This window comes from Lineus longissimus, chromosome 4 (assembly GCF_910592395.1).
Source record: "Lineus longissimus chromosome 4, tnLinLong1.2, whole genome shotgun sequence".
In the NCBI taxonomy this organism is placed as follows: Eukaryota; Metazoa; Nemertea; class Pilidiophora; order Heteronemertea; family Lineidae; genus Lineus; species Lineus longissimus.
In genome coordinates this window covers 12425532-12439362 of record NC_088311.1, presented here as the reverse complement: position 1 = coordinate 12439362, position 13831 = coordinate 12425532, and the positions used below count along the sequence as shown (strand labels likewise).

The 13831-nt window shown below is 40.5% G+C and overlaps 1 long non-coding RNA gene across 1 annotated transcript; it reads left to right on the top strand.

The window, feature by feature from the left end:
* The first annotated feature begins 245 nt into the window (after positions 1 to 245).
* Positions 246 to 5466, top strand: LOC135487003 (uncharacterized). The gene is made up of 4 exons (XR_010446763.1): positions 246 to 1486; positions 2353 to 2427; positions 2569 to 2649; positions 3188 to 5466. It is a non-coding gene; the product is annotated as an uncharacterized LOC135487003 (long non-coding RNA).
* Positions 5467 to 13831: the final 8365 nt, after the last annotated feature.

Genomic DNA, 13831 nt, shown 5'->3' with positions numbered 1-13831 from the left:
ATTTTTTACAATTTGTAATACAATTTTTTAAAGGATATTTGATTGACGGGGTGCAATAGCATCGGCCAGCATCACCATGGCAATGACGGCATGAAAGAGGCTTGGCATCTCCAGCACATATCGTTTAAGATATGTTTCAAATCAGTTGCAAAAAAAATGTTCTACCACTTTACATGTATTTCTTTTTGTTTTGTAAATATGATTGCATCGCCATCGGGATACCAAATCTTGGTAACTCATGTTTAGCTCACCTCTTAGCAGAGGTGAGCTTATCCCATACCGTGGCGTCCGTCGTCCGTCGTCGTCGTCGTCGTCGTCGTCGTCGTCGTCGTCGTCGTCGTCGTCGTCGTCGTCCGTCGTCCGTTAGCAGGGCACGTTTCGTAACTGTTAGAGCTATTAAGTTGAAACTTGGTACACATGTACCCTTATGTAATGACACCTTGGAGACCAAGTTTCGGTCCGATTCGTTTCATGGTTTGGCCACCAGGGGGCCAAACGTTAAAAGTGAAAATATGCAATATCTCCCTTAATAGTAGTCGGGAAATTTTGAAAAAAATATGGTAGGTACTTCTAGCAAAGTTGCATCATATATCCTCCGGGTTTTTGATTTGCCCTCCTTTTCAAGGTCACAGAGGTCAAATAGTGTAAATTGGCCGTTAGGATGTAACGATGGCACGTTTCTAAACTGCAATGACTATTGATCCCAAATTTGGTACACATTTACCCCTTAGTCAGGTAATCTCAGGGACCGAAGTTTGGTCCAATATGATTCACCACTTGACCACCAGGGGGCAAAATCCAAAAACCTTAAAAATTTGATTATTCCTTAACTTCTTGCCCGATTGCCACCAATTTGATATCATGGGTACATCTAACCGCCATACAATATATGTCACACAGGTTTTTAATTTGACCTTCTTGTCAAGGTCACAGAGGTCAAATGGCGTAAATTCGCCGTCAGGCCGTAACTATGGCACGTTTCTTAACTGCAATGACTATTGATCACAAATTAAGTACACATGTACCCCTTGGTCAGGTGGTCTCAGGTACCGAAGTTTGGTGCGATCTGATTTGCCGCTTGGCCTCCAGGGAGGGGGCCAAATCGTAAATTCTTCAAAATGCCATTATTCCTAGTATTACTTGCCTGATTGGCACCAATTTTATATCATAGGTACATCTTATTCTAACAACCATTCAATGTGTCACCCGGGTCTTCTTTGATTTGACCTACTTTTCAAGGTCACAGAGGTCGAATGTACTGTAAATTGGCCATTTTGGGGAAATTGTAATTGCTTGGACCTACATCAAACCTAACACTACATGACACAATACCATGCTCTTTATCCATCTTTCCTCCACATGAGGTGAGCACAATGGCCCTGGCCATTTCATTTTTAAATGTGGCATTGCAGGCCCTCCGTGCCACCCCTGGGGTTTTTAATGCCACTCGTGCCCACACTCAAGTGTTTTGAAGAATGTAAAATCCGTAAGTATTTACTAAAATTTTAATACAGCCTTTTATTTTACAATAAAATACTGTTACTACTGTTGTCCATTCATGATAAATTATTTGTCCGCATCGTTTTTGGGCTATAGATGATGGAGTGTAAACGCGTGGACTGGATGGTCAAACTTTTTCAATACAAATTTTTGATTTAATTGATCTGTCATCGCTTGGAATTGAAAGTCATAGCATCGGTCGTTTTTTTTAAAAAACTGCTTGTCATTTTTTGGCATGTGATATTTGACCCTTTATGTCCTAACCGGCCGATATCCGGCCACTGATTTTTGTCTAGTTTCTTAGCCTAGCTGCCTGCCAGTACGTACCTAATCTCAAGCAACACCATCGCCATCATGAAACTTAGGCTGGTTTTCGGGCGGTTTAGGGATATGCAATATACTTGTTTTCATCCGTTTGATGAAATAATACTAGTGAAATTAATTAGCTCTCTTGTACATGGGGGGGGGGGGGGGGGGGGGCATTTGGAGGTCGTTTGGGGTGAAAATTGCTGAAATACTTGGAAACACTAAAAAAATTCAAGGATTTAAAGAGTTAAAACAGAATAAAAATCTTTTTTTCATCTGACTCTGAGTTGGGCTTTGTGCTAGGTCAAACTTCTTTTCTGAAAATTCATACATGTATGATGAAGTTCAACTTCATACACAAGCTCAGCTCCTGCATCATTCAGTCCATAAAGCTTTTTACTTCTCGTGCTACAGGTATGTAAAGGCAAAAAAGGTTTGACTGTCATTGTCTGCACTTAGACAGCCGCAGAAACGTTTCTTATGTCTTTATGATGAATATGATTGTCGAAATGTTTTCAAAGGATTCAAATTGTTATTTTTTTGCAGAGTGTGTGATAAACATGTGTAAAGAAACCTTTCGTAAGAAGCCAGAAGAGCTTTACAACAATCTTGGACTGGGAGGTAAGAAACATGCAATTTTTAAATTGCCTTTTAACCATTCATGTCTTCTCCATCAGTTCATCTTCCGACTTCGTCATGGACAATTTGCACAGCAAACAGCAATTTGATACCTTTCATTTGACAAATGTTATGTTATTTCAGATGGAGGCCATCATAAACTTCTTGTAGGATGAGTTGCCGCAGACAGAGATGAAAACCATTATGAATGTCCGTGAGCCAGAGGTGGGTCTGAAATTTGATAAATGGTCAGCCTTATTGATGGTATCTCTCCATGAAAGTACAGCACATGACAGGCGAGAAACTTGAAGCGAATTGGGTTAAACTGACCGGCTGCAACCAAATACAGTGCCTAGAGATGATTTTGAATCACTTCATGCATTATCCTGTGGATAGTCATGAAACAATAAAAGACCTACGTACAGAGATGGGTACATTTTCAGGCATATGGAATAATTTGTGCTCCGAGGAACGCAGTGGCACAACGTTTGAGCATCAACATTGTGATCGGGAGGTCCTGGCTTCGATACCCGGCATGTGCCACGTTGTAACTCTTACCTTCTGGATAGGCTGGGTAATGAAAGCTCTTTTAAAGCGCCATATAAAACTCCTTGTTATTATCGTTATTTGGGCTGATTTTGTTGGGAAACACGAAAATATGTCACTTGATTGTCCACTGCATTCTTATTATACACTTAATTTGTTATCAAGGTAAAGCATTATCATCACATCATAGATGAAATTTTATAATTTGATTTTCCAGGCTATGATTTGTTTAGTACAACAATGCGAGGGACTTAACAAAATTGAGGCGGAAATATTCTTGAGGCAGTGTCGGTGCATGGAAGAAACGGAAACATTGGATTAAGGATTTATTTCATAGTGAATTACACAGTCACAAATGGATTACACACGTTCTGGATTAGACTAGTTTCTGCTGCAACTGACATTTTTGCAGGTGCCCACTCGTAGGCGATTCCTTGATGTCTTCCTTGGATTTTACATGATATTATGTCATTTTCGCCAACATCGGGTTTTGGCGCCAAGACGTTTGTTCCTAGAACAGTTGATTTGAATGCCGAATGTGGTCAGTTTTAATTTATATCGCAGGTGTCTACCCAAACAATTTTAGATGCTTTCTGCTGAATCTTCTATTACTACTGTTTTTACTGGGGTTTCATCGATGTTTTTTGGTGGAGTGTGACTCTAAAGTAATAGGCAGCTTGTTATGCCCCCGCCAATGCGTAAAGCATTGCGGAGGCATTATGTTTTACCAATGTCCGTCAGCCGGTAGGCGTCAGGCGTCTGTAAACTTTTCGTTTCCTCTCATTTTAACAAGAACGCTTTGGGTAATAACCATGTAACTTTTTATGTGGGTAGAAAAAGATAACGTGCACAGCGGGCATTACAGACCAATAACTCTTTCACGATGTCAACTAAACCTAGTCAGCTATGACACCAGCTGCCGGGGTTGTCTGAAAAACACTTCACTTTCCTAATACACCAACTCAAAGTGCTCACCGGGGCATATGCTACGCCCTGCGTTGCTCTTGTTATTGCAGTATTTTTGTTCTTCCTCTGGTTCACCTATAAACTATTTTTCCAATCTCCAATCATGTTTGATGCTTTAGCCATTTTGTTTCAGCTCTTAGATAGTAGAAAAACGTGTTATTCATTATTTCTGGTAGCACAAGTCCTGGCACGAAATACCTTTCCCGTCATAATATCAGTACCAAGATGTCACAGGGTAGGTCCTAACTCCAGGAAACGCCTTACTCGTGCACTGTTCCACGTGAAAAGGGTCACTGCTTGGAGAGCTAAATGGGTCAACATCAGAAAAGCGCGATAATTCAGTCTTTGGAATTTTTCCTTTTTTTGTGCAATTTGTTGATGAAAACTACTTATGTAGAACAGGAGGTGACTGGGCAGCGGACAGCTGGGTAATATTGCCCTTAACCCCTCGCCTCCCTAGAGGGGACGATATATCGTCCCTGTATTTTGTCTCGCGTAGGCGGTACGATATATCGTCCCTATACTAATGCTTTAGTATAGAACTCTCGGTACACGTTAGACGCTATTGTACAGTGTATTCGTGTCCCTGGTGATCTGCGGAAGACTAGATTTAGTTTCATTCATAGTTTACAGAGGGCGCTGCAGTTTGATTGGCGCTTGTGCAGCGTCACAGTACAAGAACTGATTAGCATATAAATTAATATTATGTTGTATTATTCGATCAATCAGTAATAGACAATAGTCAATCAAAGGTTATCAATCAAGTTACGTTGATCATTAACAGGTTGTAACTGCATCAATTACAGTTCCATATACTTTGTTCAAATCAGAAAAATCAATCAATTAGAGCAAAATCAATCAAAAAATATTGATTATTACTGATTATTGATTACCTCTTACCTAATTGATACCCAGAAACAACGCCAATTGATAGCCAAGGTAATCAGCTTTACGAAAATGTATGGTTTTATTAGTCGTACTTCCACCTATCAAATCCCCGTGTCTTTTGCGCTTACACCTATGAATTGTCGTGTCTAAATAGACCCGTGTGTCAAATCCCCGTGTCTATTAGCCCCATCGAGCTTGATGCGGCCAATCAGGGGCTAAGTTAGACCTGTGTTCGACACAGGTTTTTAGCTCAGCTGACAAGCTGAGCTATTCATATGAGTAAATGGTAGAATGAATGTCCGTCTGTCTGTCTGTCTGTCTGTCTGTCTGTCTGTCTGTCTGTCCGTTAAACAGGCACGTTTCAAAACTATGGTGGATAGGCGATAGATTTTCCCTCTGAGGCATTGAGACCCTTCAGGACTCCTGAATAGACCAAATGTGGGTCCGGCAGGATGAGCGGTTTGGCCACTAGGTGGCACCGAGCGAAATTTTCCAAAAACTTTGCCAGCAGCTGATTTCTCCTAATTCTTCAAGTTGGGGATCATGAATCAAATCTAATCTTATAGAGCAAAGCTTTCTCTTTCATTATCAATAGGCGTGGTTCATGAATTTCTCACCAGGTGGTGTTACTGGCGCAATTTAGTGAGCACCCCCCCAAGAAGAGCATTTTAAATTTCGCGCGAGTTATCCCATGCGCAGCGAACGTCACGTCTCGGAGTCTGCGCAGTTCAGACGTAAGGAGACCATGCTATGGAATAGATCGCGTTCTGTCAATTCGGAGGTAAGTTCTCATTAAATCCACAATTTCACAGGCGATAATATTTGGCTGCTTTTGTTATTGCATGTTGATGACATTAGGGAAGGCTTGGATTGTTTAATTGGATGTGATTAATTTGAAATAGTTCGTCGACGATCGTTGAAAAACGATCTGCGAAATGCAGCTTGGTCTGAGAAACGATGTCAAAGTCCGGCTATAAATCATGGATTACTCAACAAATAACTCTTGTCACATAGCAGAACTAATGTGAATAAACAAGACAATAATAAACATCGTTCTGATATCATCGGGTAAGGTTGCCAATGTACATAAACAGTGTAATTGAGGATCCACTCCGGCGATTTGAAATGTCAACAAACAGTAAATGCGATAGCTGATACACACTGACACATGCACACTGTACATAGCGCAATGCTTCAAACGGGGCCGATTCATCACTCTTATCACAATGTATTCTCAATGAACTTCCTTGATCATTCGGCCCTAGCGCCTTATCAGTTGTTGTTGGCCTTGTATTTGATATAACACTTGGCTAGCTTAGCTATCTATCAAAATTAAAATGTTATCTCCTCATCATGTTTTGCAGGAATGATCTGCACTACTGCAGCTGCATTTGAACATATTTGGTGACCACATCACAGATGACCAAGAGAGAGGATCGAGCTATGACTTTGCACATCCCATCGACTTCGGTGTTCACCAGTGCAATCATCAGAAGAGCCATTCAATTTTAGTATTCAAGTATTTCATTCTGTAATACTTACCTCAAAATTGACTAAATAAAGAAAACCGCATGTGGCAGTTGGTTAAAAAAATCAAGTCTATCTGTTTAAAGTTTTTACTTGCTATCAACATTTCAATGGTGGCATTCTGCTAAGGTTTGTAAGAGTTTCACTTGACTTAAGCAGGGTGTACACTAGTAAAATATTAGCAACATTTTTACAACAATTTTGCAACAAGCCCTTCAAGGCCCTGTGTACACTAGCAACAAAATTGCAACAAATTAGCAACATTTTTACAACATGTTGGTAAATTGTTGCAAACTTTTTAGTGGGAACAAAGGGAAATAGGTATTTTGGAGGGAAAATGGATGATTCCAAGGAGAGAAGATGTGTTTTGAGTGCTTCTGCAGCAATTTTAGCTGTCATTGTTGAGAGACGGAAGAGGCGGCGAAATAACCAAAGAGAATATGGACCAGGCCCTGGATCAAAATGAGGGTGGATCATGGGGCATACCACTGCCTGTTAAAGGAGTTGCGGCTGACTGACAAGCCGTCATACAAAAACTTCCTGCGAATGGATAAAACTTCTAGAAAAGGTTTCATCACCCTACGAAGCAAGACACTCACTTGAGAGTTGCTATACCTGCTTCTTGTTCAAGTCACATGACTTCAGGTAGATCACATGACGCAAATCCTATTTCTGATTGGCTGAAGAGTTTGCAACATTTTTACAACATGCAACAAAGAATTGCATTGCATTTAATTTGCAACAATTTTACAACAATTTTACAACAATTTTACAACAATTTTACAACAATTTACAACATGTTGTAAATGTAAGACGCGTTTTGCTCTGTACACACTACGCAACATTTTTGCAACATTTGTTGCAACTGGAAATGTTGTAGAAATGTTGCTAATATTTTACTAGTGTACACAGGCCTTTAGGCAATAATAGAGTTGGGTAGGGCATTTTGTTAATGTTACCCTTTTAGTTAGGGAAACTGGTGCCTTCTGCATTAGGTGGACCCTACTTGCTCATCTGTCAGACCGGCCTCACACGTCGGCAGTAGAGTTTAAGGTCCAGTCTGCGAGATTTACCCATTTCTACCCAGCCAAAAGCGGGTGATTGGGCTAGTCTCTCCATGTGATTCAATTCGCATGGATTCTTGTGTCCTGTGCTGAAAGGCTCCCTCCACAAGGGCAGACTACATCCGGTGGCACTAAAGTATGGAAGAAAGACAGAAGACGACCAAATTGCGAAAAGGATCATCATCATCATCATCATGGTAACAGCTGAGGATGAATCATGTTGCTGTGTGTAGAATTGATGGTCCAATATAGGTTAGGTTATCTGTTTGCGCACACATTGCAAGGGTGGAGCTTGCTTGAAGTAGATTGCGCCAGTCTACCGTAATTCACTGTTACACATCCAGTAGCTAATATCCTCAGGCTTTGAGTCCTTAGTTTAGTAGAGTTTGACGAGTAATGTAATATATACGAACAACGCGGCAACAACTCAGCTGAGCGCCAGGCCCTTGGGCCTCTTGTTGATAGGTGGAATCTGAATAGACACAGCAATTGCAAGTTCTAAGATCCGGCGACAGATGGCGCGGTGTAGTTGCCTCGGTATTGCGCATGCGAAATTCCCCTCCAACAGGAAAGAAACACAGGAGAGCTCCCTACCTACAGCGCACCTGTCGCCGGGGTTATTAATCATTATCTAACACAACTGATAGGTGCAAGTGCGCCGCGGGTTTTTTGACACACGGCGAAGACACGGGTCTTGAAAAAACACGGGGTTTTATCATAGGTGTTCTGTAGGGACTGTAAATTGATATAACTCCTCAACCTCTTAAACAAAACAACGTTTATTTCTCCTTGCTTGCTACGAAATCAATCAAACTTTACAAATGTTCATCGCACGTGCTCTCATGGGTGGGCGCGGACATCTTAAACTCCTCGCCATTACTCGTTGTTGTCGTCGTTACACATACAACCGTCTCAACCAAATACACAACAATAGGTGGAACTATGACTATAAATCAAGGATGCATAATGAAGGAGGTACAATATTTAAAAGTATTTTTACGTTATTTTGCATAAAACTGGTAAAAAATCTCGGTACATCGCGTTACATAGGCCTCGGGAGCCAAAGGGTTAATAATGCCTAAGGTCCTTTAATAATTTTGGTACCAAACCAAGTGCTTGAAGTGGTTGGAATACCATAACCTATGCAGACACGTGAGGGCCATTTACACGGAACCAGTGATCTTGACCGATCTTGACCGATCCAGATCATTCTAGATTGGTTTGCTGCGTTTATCCTCTTGACTCCCAAAACTTGAAAATCACGGGATCCCAGGGTGGTCACGTGGTTGCGAAATTGGGTCTGACGTTCACGATGTATGGCGCCCGCATACAACCACCAAAGTCCGGTGACGAGGCACCATCTACCCAGGCATGCTCTAACTGACCCTACTGTACATCAAACACGCTAAAACCAGCAATAAAATAGCGTCCCAGCTCAAGGGAATAAAAATATTACTGAGACCGACCTGTCGGTCGTTGGGGAAAAAAACATTATTTCAAAATGACTGACTGGTCGGTCACCGGGATTCAAGAGGTTGACTGCGCACCATTGGTCATTCGCAAGAAACACATGTTTAAGTTTTGAATATAAAGTTAAAATAAAAGATTGAGGTGTGTCGTGTAATCAAGCAATGTGCGTATTCATTTACGCGACACTCGTTAATCATCTTCTGTAATAATTTGTTTGAGTAATCTTGGAAAGTTTTGAAAAATGGCGTCCATTACATTTACATTCTTCGCTCGTGCCTCATCTCAACTAGAGCCCTTTGACGAGAGATAATGGCTTTTTCTGGCATTTATCTGAAAAACTTGACTTTCCTTAGAAACATGACAGTGCCCAAGTTGTAGGGTAATTACACATTTCTTCAAGTCCCAAGATAACATTCATTGAGTTAAGTTGAAATCAGCATGACAGTGAACTGAATGGCTGCAGGAATTTCCAGCAAGTACTTGTACCGGTAATATTTTTCTCTTGACAACAACCGTTTTTGGGCCTTTTGAGCTTATTATATATGAGAGTAGTAGACAGATCAAGTTGTTTGAAATGACTGACATAATTTTAAAAGCCCTTGTCCTGCAATTGCCACCGTGGTAATGTACCTAAAGTGCCCCAGCCACATATGTACAAATGATAATCATGTTTGGCAAAATTAAATGTGTGGTGAATATTGAAAGTTCAAGTGTGAACACATTATGTAAAAGTGTGGAATTACACAGCGAGAACTGTATAATCCCAGTAAATGATTTTTATACATATTGAAGTCATGAAGACTGTGAGTGTGAATTTTATCCTGATACTTAAAGGCAGAAAGGGAATTGAAGATACAGTGGAACCTCCCTTAGCGGATACCTCTCTATGAAGGACAACCTCACTATTAAGGACACTAGTTTTGGTCCCAAATTGGTACTTTCCATTCAATATGACCTCTCTAATCAGGACACCTCTCTATTAAGGACAGCATTTGGCAGTCCCGATGGTGTCCTTAATAGAGAGGTTCTACTGAGTGACAAAAATTGTATTCTTTCCTAATGTTAAGTCGGGATCGTGGGATTATTGATTTCTGCCCGTTTCTAGTATTGTGAGGATGTATTTGGTCATTTGTTTTGATGCATGAATGAAGTAACCCAGATCGCAATTATTGAAAAATTTGTGTAGAAACTTCATTTGTAGTAGAGTGTGTATATCTGTTACTTCTGATGATTTTAAAGTCTTGAATAAGGGTTTGGTGTGGGCAATGAGCAGAGCAGATAATAATAATTAAATGACCTGAAATCTATCGCCTTGTCTATTATCTTTTTCACTAGGCTAAAGTTCATTTCTGTGACTCTTCTTTGTATCACAGTGACATCTCTGTGAGACCACCTTGTTGTCTGTTAAAGACTGCACACCAAGACATGGCTCCATAAGCAATATCTCTTTGAGAACATCTTGGTGTCTGATTAGGACTGCACACCGAAGACTTCCCTCCATAAGGAACGCTCTAGACTCTACGAGAAAATATTGTTGACCGATTGGGACACCACACTGAAGACATGCCTACATACCTTTGAGACCACACCGAACACATCCATTTGAGACCCCCTTTTTGTCTGATCAGGACAGCACACCATAGTCTCCATAAGTGACATCTCAATGAGACCACCTTGTTGTCTGTTCGGTGCAGCACGCACACTGAAGATATGCGTCCATAAAGGACATCTCTATGAGACCATCTTGTTGTCTGATTGGACAAGACAAGTCTCCAAGAGTGACATCTGTATGAGGACGCCTTGTTGGCTGATTGTGACAGCACATTGAAGACTTGTCTCCGTAAAAGACATCCATTCGAGAGTAAACTGAAGACTTGCATCAAAAAGGGACATGTCTTTGAGACCATCTAGTTGTCTGATTGAGACAAGACATGTCTTCATAAGTGACGTATGTATGATGACACCTTGTTGGCTGATTGTGACAGCACATTGAAGACCTGTCTCTATAAGTGGCATCCCTTCGACAACTCACTAAAGACTTGCCTCAAAAAGGGACACGTCTTTGAGACCATCTAGTTGTCTGATTGAGACAAGACATGTCTCCATAAGTGACATATGTATGAGGACACCTGGTTGGCTGATTGTTACAGCACATTGAAGACTTGTCTCCATAAAAGACATCCATTCGAGAGCACACTGAAGACTTGCATCAAAAAGGGACATGTCTTTGAGACCATCTAGTTGTCTGGTTGAGACAAGACATGTCTCCATAAGTGACATATGTACGCGGACACCTTGTAGGCTGATTGTGACAGCACATTGAAGACCTGTCTCTAGTGGCATCCCTTCGAGAGCACACTGAAAACTTGCCTCCAAAAGGGACATCTTGTTGATACCATCTTGTATTCTGATTGAGACAAGACTATGTTTCCATAAGTGACATCTATATGAGGACACCTTGCTGATTGGGGCAGCACATCGAAGACTTGCCTCCAAAAGGGAATCTCTTAATGACAATCTTGTTGTCTGATTGAGACAAGACAGTCATGTGTCCATAAGTGACACCTCCATGCGACATTTTGTTGACTTATTGGGAGGGCACACTGAATACTTGTCTCTATAAATATCATCTCTATGAGACTATCTTGTTGATTGATTGGGACAGCACACTGAAGACTTGTCTCCATCAGGAATATAACAGAAAAGAGGCGGCGGAAGGGGCTCTTTAGATAATGGCTGAAATTACAGCTAAAATCATTACGAATGTTTTCATTTCATCATATTTTGTTGGTAGGGCATAGATCTCAACATTATTTAGCATTCGGTGCAAATCGACTACGTTTGGAGGGTTCAAATGGACCCTTTCAATATTGGGCGGGGTACTTTTTGGGGCTATTTTCAAAAAAATTCAATTAAAAAACAAATTTACCGTGCGATGGACATATATACCAGCTTTATATGAATAAATGATTGTTCCAGATCATTTCCACCAAAAAAGTATATTTGCCATATTCGACTGATAAATCAGGTACTAAGGGTTGGGGTCTATAAGGATTTTCAGTTAAAGTCAACCGAAAAACCTAAAATTATGAATTATAGTTTTTTTTATCTGTTTTTGGTATGAGGGGATTACAAATGATGAAACGGACTAAAAGTAAGTTGTTCAGTGTGAATTACTGAAAATATAAGGGTTAGATCGGTCAAAAAGGGCCAAAATAAGACCTAATGCAATACGCCTAAGAATTGCCTAAAATCATGGAGGTATTATTAATAATACCTCTATGCTAAAATCACCTCATCCACTGGGACAATTTCCTGATATATTCCCAATTCTGCACAGATCTAATTCAAGACCAACGGTCTTTTACATTTTTCTCGGTTGTTGGTGGTGCCGAACGAGTTGAAAATGCCATTTTCTGAAGGACAGTCCATGGAGGTATTAATACATAATTTTGTCTTCCACATCATTTGTTTTTGTTAAAAAATAACTCATTCAAACCAGTTTTCCATGCATAAAGGAACACTACATATCTCCTTTGTAACAGAAAACAATAGACCTTGGGATAAATCACAAATGAAATCAGAGAAAGTGTTAAAACAGACAAGGAGGAAGGATGTGACAAAGTTAAAGTGTCCTTAGCTTAAGTGACTTTATATCATATGAACAAACTTTTATTTCAATATAAAGCCATGTTTCATGTAATATTATTATATTTCCTACCTTTACCGAACCATCAATGCAGTTTTTGAGCAACTGGTGAGGTTACCAGGGTTAGGGTTAGCGTTGGAACACACAAAATTCACAATAGTCAATACACAGTCACAACACAGAAAAGTGGGCGTGATCAGGGCAGCACCGTGATTCTAACATTTTCTGCTCGTTAAATCAGACATTCTCGGATTTCTACTAGCTAGCCCAAGACATTCCGATGATGTAGGCTCTGGTCAAGGTTTAATATCGATTGATGCAAATTTTATGTTGTGTTTTGTCTTGTTTTCATGTTCAATCTCCCTCTTTTGAAAAAGCCGGCTGACATGTCATGTCTGTGTTTATACACGTGCATTTATTTACACCTTAAATACACAGTCTCAGGGCAGCTAGTGCGCGCGCAGCTAACACGCGCACATGAGCCTGCGGCGCCTAACGGCCAACCCTAAAACCAACTACTGCTTTTAGCGTTATTCCAATGTTAGTGCCCTCACAAACCCATACCATAGATAAAAATCCTCTGGTTGTGACATTGTCCTCAACCGCTCAAGGTGAGACCTTTCCCCAAACACACCAAACCCCACACCTGTATTGCCATCTGTACGAAAGGTGATGAACTAACTAAGTATTTACTTGCAGTTGCACAGCTATCACAAAAGTACAGACAGTACATCATAATACAGCGATAAATGATAAAGCGTGTGTGATCCGTGGTTGATGGATACTAATATCATAATAAGGGGGAAGGCGCCGTGGAGGTCTATAGCCAGGGTGGGGTGGGGGTTATAGTTAGGATGATGGTATCATGGCCGTTGACTGAAAAGCAGTGGGGGAGGACCAGGGAATATGGGGGCTATAGTTATATTTGAGTATAGATTTATACGATAAATGATAAGCGTTTGTGATCCGTAATTGTGGATACTAATATCATATAATAAATATGTTTTTGTCCGCTCGGAACTGTTTAATCTACCGACATAGGCATCACACTGTAGGCCCTAATAAGATCAATACCCATGTCGTGATTTTACTATTTAGCAAATTTTATCCCGGCAAATTATATTTTAATGTGATTTATCCCGGCAAATTATATATAAATGTGATTTTACAGGTCATATTTAGGCCTAATACTAATAGTGATCAACCTTGTTACTATTGATTGATTATTGGCAACAATAAGTTCGAGGAAAAATGTTGAGATCAACTTTGTTATCCGAAGCGTATAGGCCTAGGATTG